The sequence below is a fragment of the Haemorhous mexicanus genome, chromosome 2 (assembly GCF_027477595.1).
Source record: "Haemorhous mexicanus isolate bHaeMex1 chromosome 2, bHaeMex1.pri, whole genome shotgun sequence".
In the NCBI taxonomy this organism is placed as follows: Eukaryota; Metazoa; Chordata; class Aves; order Passeriformes; family Fringillidae; genus Haemorhous; species Haemorhous mexicanus.
This window is the reverse complement of record NC_082342.1, coordinates 89,113,235-89,134,342: the sequence shown is the minus strand read 5'-3', so window position 1 is coordinate 89,134,342 and position 21,108 is coordinate 89,113,235. Positions and strand designations below refer to the sequence as shown.

General features: G+C 42.2%; 1 protein-coding gene across 6 annotated transcripts in view; it reads left to right on the top strand.

The window, feature by feature from the left end:
• The first annotated feature begins 5,773 nt into the window (after positions 1-5,773).
• JADE3 (jade family PHD finger 3) overlaps positions 5,774-21,108 on the top strand; it is a 65,565-nt gene continuing 50,230 nt past the window's right edge. Inside the window, exon 1 of one of the 6 annotated variants that reach the window (XM_059839420.1) lies at positions 5,774-5,869. The gene's annotated coding sequence lies outside the window, so the exon portion shown is untranslated. Of the gene's footprint in view, positions 5,870-6,018; positions 6,060-20,875; positions 20,895-21,108 lie in introns of those variants that run through there. The other 5 variants (XM_059839415.1, XM_059839419.1, XM_059839421.1 and 2 more) reach the window with 5 other exon arrangements.

The window sequence follows — 21,108 nt, the reverse complement described above, 5'->3', positions numbered from 1 at the left end:
CTGTCTATTCTGAGCACTGTCTCTCAACACAACCATTTACATATGGCAAAACCTTGCAAACATCAAACCTGCTAGAAACAAGATGTGCAGGAGGATTAACTGAATGCCTGGGAGTCATGGAGCGTTAACAGTCCAGACATTGATATCTTGGTGTCCAGTTTGATAGAAAAATGCTTTTTACTGCTTTAATCTCTTCAGAGAGCCCAGTTGCTGTAAGACTGTTGCTGGTAATGTTTGTGGTCAGAGTCTTCCTGAGGCACACACAGTCATCACTGCTTCTGAGTAAGAGACAAGAAAAGGAGGGGGAAGTGAGAGAAGCTTTTAAAAAAGCTCTGAAGTTTTCTGAGTGCATAAAGAAAAATGTGCAACTGCTCATTCCTTTTTTTTTTTTTTTTTTTTTTTTAATGCATTTAGTGATAATCCCCAGCTATGACCATTTCAGGGCTAGAGTATCTGATTATTTTCCCAGAATGTATATTAAATAATGTGGCCAGCATCTGTCAAGTACAAGTCATCCTATTTCCAATTGCTCAAGGCTTTAAAATTGCCAGTGCTGCAAGGGTCCAGGAGATCTTTTAAATACGTGTGGATTTTACTTGTATTCTTTTGCTAAAAAAAATGTAGAAAGTTTGTCCTTCAAGCAACAGGTAAAGTTCATCGATAGGAAATTACAATGATGTTAATATGCTCTTGAACAGTGTTTAAATGAGTGTTTGTCTGATGTTCCCAAACTGCAAATACTGAAAGCAATGTGCTATTATAAGTTCTACCCAAATGATGAGGCTAAATTTAAGGCAAAGCACCTCTGCAGCTTTGGGAGCTCAAAGGACTCTGTGTCTAGATGACAGAGGTATGGATCTCTCTGCTTTTCCTTTATTTTAGCACAAGTATTGTGATAATAAAGTCACAGTTCATGGTCATGTGAGAATCTACACTTTAATTTTTAGGAACCTTTTGTCATAGGGAAGAAAACTTGGAAATCTTGGGTTTGTTTCTTTATTTTGGTTTGTCTTTTTTTTCCTGCTTAAGCCATTAAACTTGTGTCTCAAAAATAAAAATAAAAAAATTTAAACCTTTTGGGGGATATGGAAAGGTGGGGTGATCACAGAGCTGTGATTTCTGAGCACTGAAGGAAGCAGCAGCCCTAGTCTCCCCTACTTAGATGGATGCTGTCTGATATGGTGAGATTTTCCCCAAACTGATGTACCTCACAGAGAGGCAACTAACTTTCCAGGTCTTTTAGGCAATTTTATTTCCTCACTAATAAAAGCATAAGATATATTCTTTGATTTTTTTTTTTTTTTTTTTGTTAGGTACTTACTTCCATGCATTTAAGGTATAGAGCTTTAATACTAATTGGTTTTGAAAGCTACTGGCAGCCCTCTCCATTCTGTGCTACTGTCTTAGAAGGAGAAAGATAAATCAAAGATCTCCCTAAGCACAGAACTTTGAACTTGTCAGATCCTGGGAAGTGAAGCTGGGACATTTTGCTCTTAAGAGCGTAAATGGTTCATGATTGTTGAAAGTACTATTTCTTTTTTTTTTTTTTTGTCTGAATGTGCTGATCTTTTTATGAAGGGAGATCTTCCCCTCAGTTTCTGAAGTCCCTCCACAAAAATAATAAAAAAAAAAAAAAAACACCAAAAAAACCAACTGAACAACACTTCAGGGGCCTTTTTTTTATAGAGTCCTGGAGATAAAATGGAAGGGCTGTACTATGACCTGAGGGCATCTTTTGATAGCTGCCCCAACAAGTGCTGAAGGATTGGATTCAGTGTTTAAAGACTATCTTTTGAAGCTCTGAGGGTTCTTTGCTTCTATTTCTACTAGTGAGTATCAGAAACACTTTTAGTCACAAGGGTTTAGAGATGGCTAGCCATCCTTATTTGAGATTCTGCTTTGCATTTTTTTACGCAGAAGAATGAAAGTTTCTCCACAGTCATTATTAATTCTCTCATTTGCAGGTGCATGTTTGGGCTTTATGGTAACAGTTCAATAATTTTGCTCACTGTGAAAGGAAAATAAAGAAGTTAAGCTTTTCTGTCTCTAGCCATTAACTGCCAATGCTTGCTCTGGTTTCAAGGACATTGTATCAAGTTTCAATCAATGGTATCTACTCAATGGTATGGGAGTTTTAGGCAGCATCTACGCATTTCAAAGAAAAGAGAAATTACCAGCCTTTGATATCTGTGTATTTATTTTATCAGAGACAACTAGAATCGCTGGCCATGGAGGCTTCTGTGCGCAGGCTGGGAATGCCAAAGACTTGGGGGTAAGGGGTTTGAAGTAACTTCCCAGGCCTTTCCAATGCTTATTTCCCCCAACTACTCCTCTGTGACATACTTGTTGTCTTTTTCTTCTCTGCCAACTGACCAGCAATAGCAGATGCAGTATAAAAAAATACTTTTTGATGCTGTTGTTCACATTTACTGGAGTACTTCTAGGTATTTCAGTTAGAGGTGCTTCTTTTGTGGCTCAGATCCATGTCAAACTCAGTGTGACCATCTTCTCAAATGTTAAATGCTACTTCAGTGTACTTTCTTAATATCCTAATATACCACAGGCAGCTTTTGTATAGCTGAGTTAGGACTTGGTTCAGCTTGGGTATGGTATATGTGTACACATTATTTTACCCTGATCATACCTCTTCTAGTTTCCAGATCATTCCTCCTTTGGGAAGACTTCCTGTTTGTGCTACATTTTATCCATGTGTTAACAACTGCCTTTGTAAATTCCTGATATTCTCAAGGTGCATAAGAGCATCTGTAGTTCATCCTTTCGCGAGCAAATGTAGAAACTGTGTTGCATACGTCTTCAAAAAGAACAAAAGTGTACAATCTGCTTCCTATTTATTCATCTTTCTTGGTGTTCCTATAGAAATAAATAGTGAATGTAAAGCATTTATTGAAATTTGTAGCCCCATAGACTTTCTGATACGAGTTTTCCTATGTCACTTATCTTTTGGCTATGAGCCCACCATGTACAGCTATGGGTTTACTATAGAATTAGAAGCTTAGATGCCATTTTCTCTTGACATGTGACAGCCTGTGTAAGGAGGTGTGTGTGATTCCAGACATGGGAAATGAAGATAGCTGCTAAACACCTTTCCTGGGTTGGGCTGCATCTGCTCATGATGAGGTCACTCACATATAAAGTAATCTGGCAGGAAACTTACTGTAAGGATGTTTCCTTCACTGATGGGAATATACATTCTTTATTGTCCTTCAGAATGATGGATACTTTAAACACTCTATGTCAGAGTGTGTGTGTGTGTGTTGTGAGTACTCTACTAAGCAGGTTTCATGGACACACAAAAAATATAAATTGCTCTGAAATCCTAATGAAGATACTGGTACTTGAAAAGGGTTTTTGTTTAGTTTAACTCAATCAGACTTTATTTCTTTTATGACAAGAAAACAGGTCTTTAGTACGTGAACTTGGTTTTATCACTCGGAATTCCCTTCATTTGGGTCTTCAAATCTCTTGTCTTAAATTCAATACTGCTTGCCCTGCTGCCTGCTCCACCTGGTTTGATATAAGCAGTGTGGTAGGGGCAGCATTCTTGGTGTTTTACACGATATTGTGGTTTTCTGCTGCTCAGAGTGCTTTTCTGGCAGGTAAATGAACTGAAGGCAAATGAGGTGATTGCTGGTGTGTGAAGGAAGTCATACGTGTCAGCATTGCTGTTTAGTTGTGGTCTAACTGCATTTGTAGAAAGCTATGCCTCATATTACACTCAGGAATATGAACCAGTTATTTCAAAGAAAAAAGACTTTTTTTTTTCATTTTGAAGCAGGTAGTAGATGCATGGAAGTCCTTGCCAGCAGTGATTTACAGTCAGAAGCCTACAAGAATTCAGTGAGAGCTGACTTGGACAAGTACTGGAGAAGTGATTTGTTGAGGGTTACTAAAGAGATGCTCCACATACTGCTTGGGAAATGTAATTGGAGAGTACTCAGGGGAAGTATCTTACTGTGGATGCCCACATGGGCCAAGAGGAAGTCAGTGCGAGGTGCCCGTGACTTGGTAGAGCAGGTGGGAGGCTAGGCTGAACTAGATGGAACATTTGGCTGAAACAGTGCCTCCTTTCTCATGATCTGTTTTTCTTCATCTTTCGGCTGCTGTCAGAAAACATTGCAGAAATGCAGCTCAGGCATGCCAAACTATCCTTTCCACACTTGCTGCTTATCTCTTCCTTTTTCTCCTTCGTACTCCTTATTATAATCTTGCTGTTTCTTCTCTGTGCCTGGCCTCGAGAGAAGGCCTGTACCCCAGATCTGAGTCCCCAGGTTCCATTTCTTTCTCTGCCGAGTTTCCATAGCCCTTCCATGCCTCAGTTACTGTGTGCATGGAGAAATGGGGCTGCAGCAGCTGAAGGATGATCTCCAGCTAAGTCTCTTTGCAGCAGTCCTTCTGGTAAGGAAGGCAAAAGGGGTTTCCAGAGGGTTTGACGCAAATGATTCTTGGTAATACCAGTATGGGAAATGAGTGTGGGTGTGAGGTGTAACAATGGAGGAGGTTTGCTGAATTTTTGCCACTGTTTCCTTTATTCTGATGCTTCCTACTGTGCTTTCTTCCAATGTTGTTTCAATGTCGTAGGCTGAATGATTAACACTGATAGCTGGCTAAAAGCTGCCTTAAGGTAAACTTTATGCTCCTTGTATTACAAATTGTGCCACTGAGTTCACAGTTTAATGCTGGACTGGGCTGAGATGGGTGCACTGTGCCCTCAGAAGCTGCTGGAAGGTAAAAGGGATGTGGTGAGGTGCCTAGCCACCTCTGTCACTGCCACCAGCTGCCCAGTCCAAAGCTGAGTCTTGGTAGCCAGTGGCTTCAGGGATGCAGACCAGGCACTGCTCCTTGGCTCATCTTCTGAACTGGCAAAGGGAAAAGTAACACGTGGGAGTGGCGGGAGCCATCTCCTGTCTCTCACCTGGTTTCAGGTATGAGTCTCTCCCCTCAGACCCTGACACCCACTGGAAGGGCTGAGACTGTGACCTTCCCTTCACAGAACCACAGAATTAATTAGGTTGGAAAGACCCCTGGGAGCATCTAGTCCAACCCATGACCAAACACTGCCATGTCAACTAGACAACGACACTGCGTGCCACGTCCAGACTTTTCCTAAACACCTCCAGGGACGGTGACTGCACTACCTCCCCGGGCAGCCCATTCCAATATCTAATTGCCCTTTCTGTGGAAAAATTCTTCCTCATGTCCGACCTAAAACTCCCGTCATAGTTTTAGACTATGACCTCTTGTCCTGTCGCTCGTTGCCTGCGAGAAGAGGTCGACCCCCACCTGGCTAGAGCCTCCTTTCGTTGTTGTAGAAAGTGATAAGGTCACCCCTGAGCCTCCTCTTCTCCAGGCTGAACACCCCCAGCTCCCTCAGCCGCTCCTCACAGGACATGCGCTCCACACCTTCACCAGGCACATTGCCCTTCTTCCTTCCCTGCCGTCCGCTTCCCGCTCGCTCTCCGGGCGGGGGGCGGCTCTGCCGGCGCAGCTGGCAGGAAGGCCCGGCGCGGGCAGGGAGGGAAGGGGAAGAGGCGGGGCCTGGAGCCCAGCAGTGTCAATAATACAATAGGGCTCTTGTGCGGCCGCCGCTGCCGGAGGAGGAGCGGGCCGGGCTGCGGGCGCGCCGAGCAGCCGGCACGCAGGGCGGGAGCCGCCGCCGGCCACGGGCCCGGGCGGGCGGGCGGGCGGAGGCGATGCGCGCCGGCGCGGGACGGCACCAGCAGCACCCGCAGCAGGAGCCGCCGCCGCGGCGGGAGCGCTAGCCTTGACGGCCGCGGCCGCCCACGGCAGCGAGCAGGGCAGGAGGAGGAGGAGGCGGCGGCGGCGCGCCGGGCCGGGCCGGCGGCGGGAGGTGAGCGCGGCCCGGGCTGCCCGCATGGAGGCGGGGCGGGGGGCGGGCGCCGGGGCCGCCGCGCCGGGCCTGTGCGGGGGAGGCGCCGGGCCTGCGGCGGCGGCGTTTGGCGCCAAGGCCGGGCAGGAGGAGGGAGGAGGAGGAGGAGGAGGAAGCGGCGGCGAGCGCGGGGAGACGACGGGCGCTGCGGGTACGTGGGGCAGCGGCGGAGAGCGCGCGGAACCGCGCCGGGGGCGGCGGGCGGGCGGCGCGGCGGGCAGCCCGTCCGGTGTGGGCGCTGCGGCCCCGGCCGCGTCCGGAGGGAAAAGTTGCGGCGGCTCCGGAGCGGGCGGGCGCTGCACCCGCGGGGGGCGGCAAGGGCCGGACGACCTCCGGCCAAGCGCCCTTTTGTTCGCCGCAGCCCGGAGAGGCGGCGACCCGGCGGTGCCCGAGCCGGCGGGGCCCTGCGGAGCGCGGCTGGGCGTGGCTGGCGGGCGGGCAGACAGACAGACAGACAGCCGGGCGCTTGTCCGCCGCCGAGCACCGCTCCGCCGGTATGTCGAGGAACTTGCTAGAACTGAGTTTGACAATGAAGCGCTAGCGCAGCCCCCCCGCCTGCCCGGCCGCGCCGCCAAGGTAAGTTTTCTCCTGAGCGGCGGGGGCGGATGGCCCCCCGGTGCCCCCTGTGCCTGCGGGCAGAGGAGCGGGAAGGTCCCGACTTCACTTCTCCAGATCAAGCCTTCCTCCTTTGAATGGTGTTTGCTTTAATGCTGTTCATCTTTCTGCAAAGGCATGGCTTCGTTCTACGGATGTACCGCGACCGGTGTGGTTAGCGGCTGGGGATGTAGTAAAAGTATTTATACTTGCAAATAATAATGGGATGATTAATGGGAGAATTTGGTACGTGGCACCCTAAAATGCGTGTTACCAGACAAATAAACGCCACTTTTTTCTGTCTTTTAACCAGAGTTATTTTATATCAAGCACTTGTAGTTACTTGAGGAGTTCACCTATTGTTTGCAATTGTTATAATGAGCAGCTACGTATTTTTATTAAAATATCACTAAATTTGTGCTGTGCTTCAAAGCCCAGTGTTTTTTTTCATGTTCGGGAGAAAAGGGATCCTGAAGACAACATCCAAGTATGATTAGAAAACCTTCAGTTACTACACACTAGATAATTGAAAGCTGTTGTGCTTCTCTGTTAATGTAAAAGAGCCTTTGCCCTAAAACTGAAAGATTAGGAGAAATGTATTTTGTCCTGGTGCTTGCAGGATGCTTAATCAGCTTGGTGCTTGTTATGGGCTGTTCTGTAGAGCATCTCGAGCACACCTGCTCATCTCACTGTCTACGCAGTGAGACCGCATCTTAGAGATGCTTAGAGAGCTGGCTTGCAAGTGTGAGAGCCTTAGGCCGGAAAGGTCGACCTGGATGAAGGCACGTTTGCATAGCTTTCCAGTTTGCTGCAGAATTCCTTAAGGAGACTTCGGAAAAGTCTTTACCTGCACTTACCAATAAAGAAATGCAATTTGAAGTCTCTTTGGTTAAGAATGGACCTTTTCAAAGTAAAAGTAAATGAGTACTTTTAGGATCTAAAGTTTGTGTTGTTTTGTTTTTCTTTTTTAACTGAACATCTGACCTCTTTTCAGACTAGACATGACATGCCCTGTTTTTATTGCAGAGAGGAGGAGAACTCGAAAGCTTTATTTGCAAAACTTGGACTTTAGATGCAGTAAAAGTAATCAAAATAGCAGAACTGTTTCTGTTACCTGTCCCTCCTTTGATGTTTCCTCTTTCTAGGTTCCTCTTACAGAACAAGCCTCCCTCCCCCAGTGGCAAAAATTCCTCTGATTTGGGTCTGAGTGTAGGTCTTCTTTTTATTATATTTGTGTTACGTACATGTAGCAGATACCCACAAAGGTTTGCTAGAGAACTGATGTAGGAACATATGCAGTGGCATTTATTGGCAAGGATGCATGTTCATTTGGGATCTCATTAAAACCATGAGAATCCGCTGTGAATGTAAGAGCCTGGGATAGATGGATCTCAGTGTAGTGTTAGAATAAACCCAGCTGTTTTCTTCTCTGCAGTTCTGTGCACTTCCTCTCAGCGGCAGAAAATCAGGAAGTTTGTGTTTGGGATTTATTGGGATACCTGGGATTGTTATGGGCTTTTTATTTTGATTTTTAAAATATATATACTTTTCATAGACCTGGATGATTTGCTTGTGGAGAAGAATTTATATGATGCCTTCTTATCTACAACTGAGAATTATTTTTACCTGTACAGTTTTAGATGTATATACACACGGGCAGAGACACATGTGCATGGTCACTGTAGTAGCTACCATATGCTGAGTGCTGTAGAGCATTTTCCCCAAGAGCTTGCTGGGGGATGTCTTGACTGGTGACCTCAGCTCCTTGCTAGTGTGTTGGCAAGTGTCCAAAGCCATAGTGAAAATGGCTGGATTGGGTAGACCTGATGGGAAGAAGTGAAGCTAGACGCTGTACAGCTGACTTGAGTTTGAAACACTCCTGCAGTGTTCCTTGTGGTCTATTTAGGTAACTTATTTCAATCTTTGTAATTAATTTCTGACTATCATGCCTCAGTGGGTGAGAAGCGGGGCATGGTGCCTGCATATTTTTGGTTAGCTTGGCAAGACATGGGATGCATCTGGAGAAGGAATGTGCACCCATTTCTGTTGTGCATCTTTTTTCATCCGTGGATGGAAATGTCATGTGAACAACTGTTTCTGTGGTGTCTTCCTCCTTTAGTCCCTAGAAGTCTGCAGAATTTGGTATTTGCTTTGGGGGGCTATTATTTGAATGGGTCTGATGGTGTAGTGTTATGACTGCGATCAGGTATTCTTCAGAAAATACCAGGCAGTTTAATAGCAAAGAATGTTGTATTAAACCAAAATGTAAACGTTAATATTCAGCTAAGTATAGGTATGATTCCCTTGGTGCATTTATAACCAAAAATTTACTGTTTTGTCTAGATCAGTGGTAGTGTTGTGTTTTAGTTGATGACTTCTTTCATTATGGACAGAAATGGACTGAGCCAAAACTTGCTATTTATGCATGTTGCTTAATCTCTCCACTCTCACAATTTTTGTGGGGGCTATAGCCAAGGGGGCTCGGGGGCTTTTGAATTCTACAGAGAGGGGAACCTCTGACATTGTGTGGTGTTTCTCTTTTTGAAGATTTGAAGTGCCTGTAACGCTCAAGGTTTCATGTAATTGGAGACATAAATACAATTTTTACATGCTTTACTTAAAATGGAAACTAACAAGTTAATAATAGCTCTTATCGGGGGTATTTATGTAATGGAAGCCAACAGATGCTATTTGCATCTTGAAGAGCTGATGTACAAAATGTTATGTCAAGGCCCTGGCAGGTTTTATGCTGGTGGAGGCTGGGTCAGGTGGGAGTGGGAGATGCTGGAGATCTGGAGGGCTTGATGGCACCTTTGAAAAGTGAGATAACTGTATGAAATTTTGCGTTTTAGCACACAGCTTATTTTAATCTAATGCTGCTAATAGAAAGGATAGTGTTTTGATGTGAGAATTGATTTCTATTTATTCATGTTAAATGATCAAATACACCTATCACTTAAGTACTTAAACGTACTTTTCTTTATGCTATTTTTCAGCTACAGCTGCATGTCTGATGTTCAGAACCCCTAAAAATTTTGTCTATAGGTACTATTTTTATTGATACTTCAACTTACTTTGACTACAAGAAGATATCTGGTAAATAAGTTTCAGAAATGTAATGTAGCAAACCGGGTGTTGCTTTCTGTGGAAAGATGCCTATGTAATTACCAAGCACCTTCCTGTTTCCCTGAGCTGTTCATTCTTTCTTATTCATTTGCTTCCAAGTTACTCTTATCTAGATGACATCTGAACTTTTTCAATATTTAATATCTTATTTCAGTGTGTAGGAGACCAAGAATTTAGGGATTAGAGCAGTCTGAGATGCGTGATCTTGGACCTGAGGAAAGCTCCTGCTTTTGTAGAGCAATGATGCAGGCTTTACTTGGATTTAAAGGAATGGAAGAGACCCCAAGCTGTGAGCATGACTGCGGAGGCTCCACTGGCACTTGCTTAGTCGCCCTCTGCAGAGAAGCAGGAGAAGGTGGGAGGATAAGCTCGTGACTGCTGATGCTATTTGTTATAACTTTCTCCTGGATTAAATACTGGGATGCTTGCCTTAGCTTGTTAAACTTTGTTTGAAAACTTTGGAGTGCTTTTCTTCTTCAAAGTACACCTGTTACAGCATTAGATTAAAGAACTGTGCTTCCTGATTATTGAATTGAATGGTGAACGTAACAAATCATGTCGTTAGTCTCTTTGTGTTTTAATTAGAACTCTAGGAGATGTTAGAAAACAGGTTTATGCCACATGCCTGACTGGTTGCTAAACTGAATATGCTTGTCACACAGTCTTGGGGGAATTATGTATTATTTTACTAATCTGCTGTTCAGGGCTTCCCCCAGCCCCCTTTCTTTCCTTTTCCCTTTTTTCCTACCTTGCTCTAAAAAGTTATTCTTGAATATTTTCTGAGGGTTTGCCTTACCTGCTTAAAGCTCCTGACTGTTGATAGCCTTAGCTGGTGAAAGGCTCAGGCTCTTGCTCGTGTCTTAAAGAGCAGTTTCATGCCTGCACAAGTGGTTTGGTGCACAGCAAGTGCAACAGCTTCTGAGAGTTAGCGTAGTGCAGTGGGTGAGTAGAGGCTGGGATGCCTGAGATCCTCCAAAGGGAGGGGTGAAACCCCACACACCAGGAGCTGCAAAGTGAAACAACTGACCAGGAGCATTTATTGTAAGTAGATAATTAATTTTGTTTGACTGTGTTAGGAAGAGTTTTCCAAGCTGTTTTTTATTTTCAGGTAATTCTTGTTTTGGAATATGCTGTTGGGTTGATGACAAAATAATGAGAGGAGAACAGCATAGGAGAAGTTCTGCCTGGGTGTTGTCTTTTAATTGTGCTATATAGTTTATTATGTAATATTGAATGACTGAAATTCTTTAAATCTGTAGATAAATGATGGAATTACTACAAGTTCTAGACAAGAGCTAGAGTAACATGGCTGTTCACAAGCCCTTGAAAACCATAACTAAACTATGAGCTTTCGTTCATACTTAAAAATGTAAATCTTGGTTTAACAGACCAGACAGTTTTTAAATAATGATTCCTCTATAGACTGTGGTGGTATTGAGAAAATTACTATTTTTAGTGTGCAAATATTTAAATCTTCCCCTACATATCAAGTATAGCAGAATAAAAAGGTAGTATTTTCTATGTGCTTGCATGTCAGAAAACCTGACTTCTTGAACAGCTGGATACAGAAGTGTATAGGAGAAATCGCTACCCTGTCAAGGGAGGAAACAAATGTCCCTAGTGGGGACACATCCTTGTGTTTAGTTCTCTTTATTTGTTCTGCTTTTAACTGCTTGTACTTACGTATTATTTTTTCAGTGTTGATTTGCAAGCTTTGATGTGAAAGTGGCTGTAGAGGACTCATCATAGGAAATAGTGTCCGTGTCCTGTACAGGTTTTGGCTTTAATGAAAAAAACAAGTCAACCAAGGACCTTGTGGAGCTGGAAAACTCAGTGTGTGAGTGCATTAGGGACACACAGGAAAATGTTAGGCTCAGCAGTTATCTGGCCAGGAGGAGCCTCAGCAGAGAGGTAGGACTAATACCTTTCCCACTTTTATTAATACTTGGATAGAAAGAGCAGTAATAAAGTGGTGCTCTTCTTCCTCCTTCATGCTAATAGAGTCTTTTCCCAGCAGGAAAATAGTGACTGAAATAGTGATAACGAGTGATTACTCTGCAGTGCGATGTAAACTTGATGTTTGATAGGAGGGAGGATAAAAATGCTCATTTCAAGCACATAACAGCTTTTTATGGTAGTTTTTTTTTTTTTTCAACAACTGCTGACCAGAGCACTGGAAAAGGAAGGGGTACTGCTTGTCAGCATTGCTGCTATACTTTGACATCGTTAACCTTGTTTGGGGGAGCTCCACCAGCAACTCTTCTGCTTGGGCCTAATTCAAGAGCAGTTGTGTTATTTTACAAAAATCAAATTGCCTGTCATTTAAGTAAGTGAAAGGGAGATACTTAAACCTGATAATGAAGTTGCAGTCTTCCTTATGTTAACAATGTAATCATTTCCATTGTAGCATAAAGTGAGCAATCTTAAGAAGTAAGTGAAGCATTTTGCTTGACAAATTTGAGCTTGCAGCTCTGCAACAGAATGTGCTAGGAGTGAGGGAGAAAGCAAAAATGAAAGGTACATGTTTATGAACAACAGTATTGTAATGGCTGTTGGCATACCTAGGAAGTAAAATTCACTTCTATTGGTACTGATTCTTGTATGGAACATATTTTTTTCAAAATATTATGTCTGTATAACAGATACTGATTTTCTTCACTTTCTTTAGTTAATGCTTCTTCAATTTTTTGGACCGAAGAAGAAAAAGATGAAAAAACCCATGGGAGGAAATAATCCCATATTTTTATATAAATAGAAATGATGCAAAATGGTTTTGGATGCCCTTTGCAACTGGTATCCATAAATTCAGGTGGTTTCATTTTGATTCTTGTAGTTTTGCACTTTTTAATGATTCATTCCATAATTTCCAGTGATATTTTATGAAAATTGTGAAAGCTGTTCTTTATTCAGGTATTTTTCAGATGCCTAAGTTTGCTCAAGTTAGTAGTAAACATATTTTTGATTCAAATACTTACATAGATAGATAGTGTACAAAGCATTTACTTAAAATGGCAACTGAATGAGATTTTGCCAGTGACTGACAGGTTACATTCATGTGTGTTTCTGCAGTTTTGATGGAGATCTGACTTGCCTTATTTGGTTGTATACACCTATGCAGAGACAGAATATCTGTGGTTTAATACTGCAGAAGATGGGACTCTGCTCTGAGCTCCAAGAAAGAGGACGTTAAACTTAGTATTCTTAGTAGACTTTCCTCTGTTGCTTAAAACTGGATACATGTGGATATGATGCATGATGTTTTCATTTTTCTTCCTCTGTAAATGCCATAAGACTTCAGAAGGTGGGACATAAGTTATTAGAAAGCTTACACTCCTGCCAATCAGCTCAGTATCAGTCAGAGCCCTGTGGCTCCCATTACATGGATTAAACTGGCTTAAGTGCTGTTTTAGATCCTTTGTTTGGCATCTTCTGTGTACTTGTTCTAGATTTGCAGAAGCCTCTATATGTAACAGCTAACAGGGATGTGCATTAATTTAGGTTACTGAAATCTAGTAGCTTTTGCAGGTGCCATTTCATTCTCTAAGATTATTGAACTACTTTTTTTTCTGTGTTCACTTCTGTGTGCTTGACTTCTACATTTGAATCAGTCCATTTTTGAAGTATGAATTGGAAAAAAAAACTGTGAAGAAACTTAAGGGAAAAAGTAAAGCCTCAACTGCAGATGAGAGCTTGAATGTGATCTGTAGTTCTTACTTATCTCTCTCAGCTGTCCATGTCTTTGATGCCTTTGTAGTCTCCCTTTGCCCCTTCCCTCTTCTTTTTGACTTAACTTTCCAACTTTTTCCTTGTTATTGGAGAAAACAGTGTTTCCAGTGAGTGTCTCACAGTCTTCTTGGGACCCTATAAATCATCTAGGTAAAATTAAATTTGTCTCCTGTACCAGGCTACAGACAGTATGGATTTCCAGATTATTTGCAGTCAACCTGAAAGTATTTTGGCAGACATGTTGGTTTGGTTTTTTTTTTTTTTGTTGAAGTTTGCTCAGTCCGATAAAGGGGGCCTTTTCCTTCATCAGTGTTTTTTTTTTTTTGTAAGGTTTTATTTTTTGTGGCTGGTACATTTGTGGGGGTTTACATATGTGTATGTACAGAAGCATCGTGCATTGCAAATTCAAGTTATATTTCTAAAAAATCATTAAAAGGAGCATTTGTGGTATAAAAGTTTTTTCCTGGTGAATGCTGATATTGGTGTGATGACTATTTAGCTAGTGTTCAACAAAATCCCTTCTGTGTTATGCCTGTACATAGGTAAATTTTGCTTGGTTAAGGAAGTTGAATCTGAATGTTGGACTTAAACACACATCAGCAATTTTATTTAGTTTGGTACAGATAATTAAAGTGTTTTCAAACAAACTTGCTTTTATATAGGGAGGAACTGCTAGAAAAAGTGAGACGGTGGCAAAGAATAGGTTTAGTGGAGTAACTTTTAAAACATTTTAATGTATCCTGGTTACTTGTATCAAGCTCTTTTTTAACCATTTGCTACCCTAAGATAATTTTTTTGTCAAAATGCTATTTTTCTTTCATCCTTTAAATCATTTCAGGGAATCTATCCTGAGCTCATTCTGTCAAAGAAGTCAGCTTTCATAATAGTTTGAAGGTGTTACTCTGGTGTAACTCTGTTCTAATTATCCAACTGGTCATGTACACCTAATTCTGAAGTGGCATTAGTGTCAGCCTTTGCACAAGGGCTGTGCAAGCTGAGTCACCTTCACTCCTGTACCAGATTGCTTTAACAAAGGAATAACATAGTGTCATAGGCCATAACAAAGTGTCTTTATATCTATCTTTTAGAGGATTTAATGTCACATTACGGAACTCTATGTCACCTCGGCCTGTTTGTGGTCTCTTATAGGTTCACAGGGATTTAATCAGTCAGAATTGTGGATTTAACTGCATGATGGCAATTCTCAAAGGACATAAAGCTCAGCTCCTTTGTTTACTTCTGTTTTTGAGCTTTCTAGGTCTGGCAGGATTATTGACATTTTTGTGCTTCAGGTAAGCAGAAGTAATGTAAAACTCTTAAGGGAGCAAACCTATTAAGGCAAGTTTTCTCTTTTATTTTTTTTTTTTTAAATGCCAGTGTGTTGTGAAGGGCAGTGTTACCTGCTGTCCTTCTTGGAACTGGTGGAAGCCCATCCATAATGACGTTGCTGGGAAACTATCCAAGTCTAGTTTTATCCCTTGCTAAACAATATCAGAAGTTTTGCCTCTGTAAAGGCAACAGCTTTGTGTAGTGGAAGTCTTACATTAATAAACTACAAGAAAACAGAAAGATCTAAATATTGTAGACAATTCTGTTAAAGGTTTTTTCTTTTGACAGTTTTTCTGACAATGGGTGCTTTAAAAAAGAATAGTTTTCATGCTTTACAACATGGTCTTACAATCCCCCACCCTTCCCCAATATATTTGCATCAGCAGATTTTTAAGAAGAAATAAACTCAGTTTTGTAATTTAGGAATTCTGATCACAAATTCATCAAATAAATGTTTTGCTAATTTCTGGCTTTGTTTTGGCACTGACTTTAATTTACATTGACTCCACCAAGACCAAAGTTTCCCTGCTTGTTTCTCAGAGTTTGTCATGTGTTTTGTCTAACAGAGTAGGAATTACTTTGGAAAAGGATTGATATAAGTTTCTCCTTCATAGCAGTAAAAAAAAAAAACCCAACACAACCCTTTCCAACCATTTAAGATCCTCTTCAATGAAGAAGGCATATTTGGTTGCTGCTATGGGATTTGCAGCCACAGAGGATGAAGGTGATGAAGTCTTGTTTACTGTGTTTTAGTGTCTGCTGCTTCATTAATCGTCATTTGATTGTGCTCCAAGCCTTGTGCTTTGCGGTCTAAGGGCAAAGCTTGGGTGCTTTATTTATGCAGTTTCTTTGCAGGGGAAGGTGACAGTTTAAGTGCTGGTGGGATGTCTGACCATGAAAGAGCAGAGAGGCTTTCCTTATGAAAAATCACAAATACTGATGTGCCAGGTTTAATAAAGAATGTCAACAGTACTTTAAATCACTGTGATAGTCAAGTGAAGTTAACACTGTTACCTTTTTCTTGCCCCCTTTTTTGTTTTCCTCTGGGAGCTGACATTCAGTTAAATACTGACTAAGTGGTTTTATGTGAGATGAGCTGTTTATGAGGATTATTTTTCTGTGGCCACTGAGACCCACTTCAGGGCCAGGAATATTCAGCATCTACACTGCTCTTTACTCAAATTCCACATAGCTGGAGCATTTGAAGAAACTCGAAAGAATGTGCTGTGTAGCCTTTCTGAAGACCTGTGTTGTACACTGGTGAGCATCACAACTTAATATATCCAGAAAAGGAGACAGAATATTTTCTTGCTGTCATCCAGTTGTGAGATAACTTTCCTCCTGTAATCCAGGCATAAGTTATTCTCAATCTTTTTGCTTGTAGTTTCCTTTTTTTTCTATTTGCACTGACTAGGATAGGAAGAGCGGCTCAGCAGGCTCCTTTGTTGTGTAAAAGCGGGTGGTGGTTTGAGCCATGAGCTCCTCCTGGCACTCCCCAGCAAATGGGAGTTGGTCATCCTGCAAGTAAATGGTTGAAACAAAATATCACAACATAGATAAGAAATGTTTGCGCAAAGTGGTCTTCTGGTGAAGTGGTGGGAATTACCATAGATGCTTAAGTAGGCAGCAGCATAGCTGTGCAATGGAAAAGGGTTTGAGGAAAAGGCAGAAAGTGCTGGGGCAGATTCTTGGTGGACTGGAGAGGAGGACTGGGAAGGTGGGGTGAAAACTAAGGACAGCCTTTGAAGGTATGGCAACTGCTGACACCTGAGGTGATGCCTGAAGAGTACATATGAGGAGAGGAGGAAGAAAGGTCCCAGCGTGTGTCTGATTACTGAATGTATCCTCTACAGGACTGCAAATCAGTAGTTGAACCTGTGAGAAGAGAGAGTTCTGGCATCATTCCCTATTTGGTGTGTGAGCTGGCTGTTCTGAACATGCTGGACACTTAGAATCTCACTGTAAAGACCTTTCCATTTGCTGGGTGGGGAGTTAAAACCTTGTGGGGTTTGCTGTTTCTTGTTCCAGAGCTCTAGCTTGAGTGCATTGAAGTGCACAGTTTGGTCTTACTTTGGTCCAAAGTTTAAATACATCCCTTCATATTTTATATTGTCATTGTGTGGAGGATCCACATAGCGCTTTAAGCATTTGTAACTCTTTTGTGTGTGTGGTGAGGTCCTGGAACTTGCTGTGGAGAATATGGAAGTGGCATAGTTGTGGCATCAGAAGTGTAACATCTGTTATCTTACCATACTTAAGAAGTTCTCACACTTAAATAGTTTTATTTTTTATTTTAAGATCTCCACTAGAGGTCTGTGTACAAATATAGTTGCATTAAATAATAGAATTTGGCTATGGAAAAAGATGTTTCTAGGTCATCTAGATTATTGCTTCTGGAATGTTTGTTTGAACCACCCTTCAGAAAATAGCATGGAACAGTACTGCCATCACTTAGCTACAGGACATGCACATGAGCACATCTGTTTAGTGCAGGCGGTAGAAGTCGAATGAGATGGGTTGATACTTAAAATCCAACTGGCCAGCATGTGGCTGTGGCTAACAGCACTACGTGTAATGATCTCCTTCCTCAAGAACTGCATCCATTTTGTTTTGCTCCAGATCCTCATAAATAGCTTGTTTTTGCTGTTCTGTGGCTCATAGACCTGTTTTCAAGTTTCTGGTAGCAGGTAGTGCCAAAATACTTCTGTTGTTTCTGCCTGTACCCCATTCCAGGCTTTGTGGATCAGGAAGCCTCCTGCCAGTTTCCTATGTTTTTATCTCAGTTTAGATCTTGTTCTGCAGCATTCTGCCTCATGCATTTGTGTTCTCTTTCTGCTACATTACTCTGTGTCGAGGTGCATCCTGCTGCTGGGAATACCTACTGTTCAGAGAGAGATGTGTCCTGCACCAGGCTGAAGTAACACATCGCCTTAACATTTTATCCCGCAAAAGAGGAGCTGGGATCTGAGCTGCTGTGCACTAACTGTCCTTGCATGCAGCTGTACACTGTAGCCTCAATCAGGGTTATCTGTAGATACATAGATATATCCCTCAGTCTCTGGTGTAGGGAAGAGAGATGGAATGGTGGAATAGCTACCTGGGATTGCTTTGCTCTCATCGGCATGCAGTGATATGCATGAGTTCCGTGAATATTTGATGCACAGTACTTGCTGTTCTGCATGTCTGCATGGTGAGGTGCAGCCCTCAGTGCAGACAGTCCCAACAAACCACTTTGTGCAGTGCTCTTTATGCTCAAGTGCCATGTATTGTTGCCTTGCCCTCCGGCTGCGTTGAGAAGAGCTGAGCTCTGCGGACTATGTTGTGTTGGCAGCACAGCAACCAGGACTCTTGTCCAATCTTTGTTTAAACGTCAAGAGCTGCAGCCTCCAATCCTCCCCTTGGGGACATGGGTCAGCAGTTCTCACTCTTGGGATGTTTCCTTAATGCTAAGCCTAAACCTTTTGGGTTTTGTCTTAAATTTATCCCATTACATTTCATCTCTTACAGACGCAGGCTTTTGTTTGGCTAAATATAATCTCCTATGAAGAATGTAAACAACTTTGCATCTTAAAGTAGGTGTTTGATTATGTTGGTGTTAGTAGCTTTTCCCCGTAAGGGCAGTCTTTTTCAGCCTGGCTCAGTTTTTTGCATGTGTTTGTTACTTATGTTGTGTAACAATGATTTTCAAGTAATTGATAAGATGTTTTGAGTGTTTTGCAGAATGGTTGGCACTACACACAAGCTAAATAACTGCTGTGTTGGGTCACCATCTGAGTGCCTAGGGCCCAGGACTTGAGAGCGTTTCATAAAATGTCTTGATGTTACTTGTTAGTTGCCTTATGAAACCTATCCTTCTAGACATCCTGCTGCATTGTGTGTCTGAAGGTGTGGTAAGCTGCTGTGGGAAATTTTTTTCCCAGCAAGTTTTAATTGGTTGCTGGGAATTACTAAATCACTGGCTGTTATTAAGAATAGGTTTGTTGCTGCATAAAGGTGTCACAAAATAGTTTTGTGACAGTGGAAAGAAGTGAAGGTGCTAGAGAGTTGCAGCCTTCACTAAATGCTTTCAGTGTCTCTGATCTGCCTTAAGGTGAGATAGACTGTCTTTAGATTTTTACCATGAAATTGTGAATTGATATGGAGTTGCTTTGTTGGCTAAGCCAATGTGGAAGAGGGATAAAAATTGGGAAGCTGCAGAGTACTCACTGTAGTCAGGACTGTTTAGAAGCTTCTGAAGAAGAGGAAGAATAAACAACAAGTCAGTTTATTACAAGCAGAAATCCAACACTGTTTGCTTCAAAGACTTTGTAGAGATTTTATGAGACTTTTCTTAAAGCTTACTTTTTCATTGCTACCTCTAATCACTGTAGGATAAGTATTGCCTGGAAATAGCTCTTCAGTTAAATATGATGGGTACTATTTAGGTATTTGGATACTTTGGTATTTGATACTTGGATACTGTTACAATTTTTTCAGAACTATAAGGGAAAGAGGACCATTACCTTAAGTACTGTATTTATAATCTCAAAGACTATTGGCTTTATTTCTTTTGCTGTCTTGGTAGTATTAATTTTTTGATCTGCCTTTTGTAAGAGGTCTGTGTGACATTTACTAGTAGTCCATGGGGAGCTGTTTGTATGTGCTAGGTATCTGAAACAGTCTGTAAAAATCCAGGAAATTATAAAATTTTCTAATAGCTTTCCCAGCTAAGCAGTGTTATATCCCTGGGATTATTTATGGAGGAGATGTGAAGCCTCACAAGACCAGCTTTCTAATTCAGTTTTTGTGAGAGTAATTTGTGAGGTAGGAATTGCACAGTAGATGATGCAAGTTATCAGGCAATCCATATTATCAGAAGCTAGCTAAGGAGGCATGGATTAGCTGAAATGCTCACAGGAATGTTTGTAGCTGCTGAGAGAAACTGAGAGGATAATTGCTAATTAGTTTCAAACAAGACAGGTGAATTAATATTTGCAATTAATGATGTGGGTGAGGGAATGAGGCCTCTGTTCATTCAATACCTGAATCAAGCTGGGTGGAGCTTCATGTCTACTTGAGAAGATGCTTTGAACTCAGAGTTACTTTGATTGGAGATGGAGTCTGGAAGGAGGGGTTGGATGGGGCTGAGCAGGGCATGGAGGGGCAGCTCTGTGACATAAAGGTTTGGCTGCATGCCTGCAGGCTGGGAGCTGTGGGCCCCAGCAGCAATAATTGCTCACAGCCAGGACTTGAGACAACAGTCATGTTCTTGCAAAGGCAAATGCACTGGAGTTTGAGGATATCACAACTTGATATACTGGTTTTGTGTGCCAGCCCTGGAAAGGGTGGTGGACAGCAGCAACTACAAGAATCAGAAATGTAGAAGACATGTCCTGTAAACAGAGGGTGAGAGAACTGGGTTTTATTTAGTCTGGAGAAAAGACAAGGACCTCCTGACAAAAGAGTTAAGTTGGTCTTCAAACTGTGTCAGGAAGAAAGAGGCGAGATCATCAAGGTCCAGTGCTAGGAGAGACTTGGTAAAGGCTCGAGCAGCATGGGGAAAGGTGTGCATAAGTGCTGGGACAAACTTGCTGCCAGTAAAGGTCCCACAGCATGGAGGGAGCTCCTCTGGAGAGCCTCAGGAGCCTCTGTAATGCAGAGTCTGAGTTCTCAGTCCTACCTGGCTGTCCTTTTTCAGGACCCTGGCAGATCTTTATTCTGCGACCATCTCTGTTTTTGCAAATGGCAGTGCAGTGTGTGGGATGGTTGATGAGAAAAGCACGAAGCTCTATTTTCAACCAGTCCAATTCTTGTTTTGGTGGCTTGGCTGTTGGTAAGCACTGTGGTAAATTACAGAGAGAGCGATAGTATAGCAGTAGTGATAACTACAAAAATAGATCTGTGTTCCAAGTGGCCTTCTGTTGTTATAAGTTGTATTTTAAGAAATAAATCTTGCTGATGCTTTTTTCCCTGGTGACGCTTAGTTTCCAGGCAGTATTTATGAAAAGCTACTGTGCATTTCTAAGTTTGTTTTCTGTGTCTACACTGTCCTTTAGCTCCTATAATTTTTTTTTTCTGTTTCTTCATGCCACAGTTTCTGTTGCTGGCCTGTTACTTTTTCAAATGCATCTGGAGAGTAGGAGTTAAGTCTGTTGGCAGTCTGTGTGGAAGGAAGGGTGAGCATCTTCTGTGCATTCTTTACCTTGCTCCTGAACTTGCTGCTCAAGGGGAGGTTGGTATTCTTCCATTTTTTTATAATCTGTTGAGGAAGAACCCCCTGATCATTAATTTGAGGTTACTTAATGTGGAGTTTCTCAATCAATATGTTGAGACAGCTTTTAAAACAAGGAGGGGGGAAATAGTATTTTGTGGGGGCAACTGTATTTTTCATCCCATTTTGTATATTTGTTCATGGTAGTGAAATAAGTAAAGTTGAGACTGAAGAT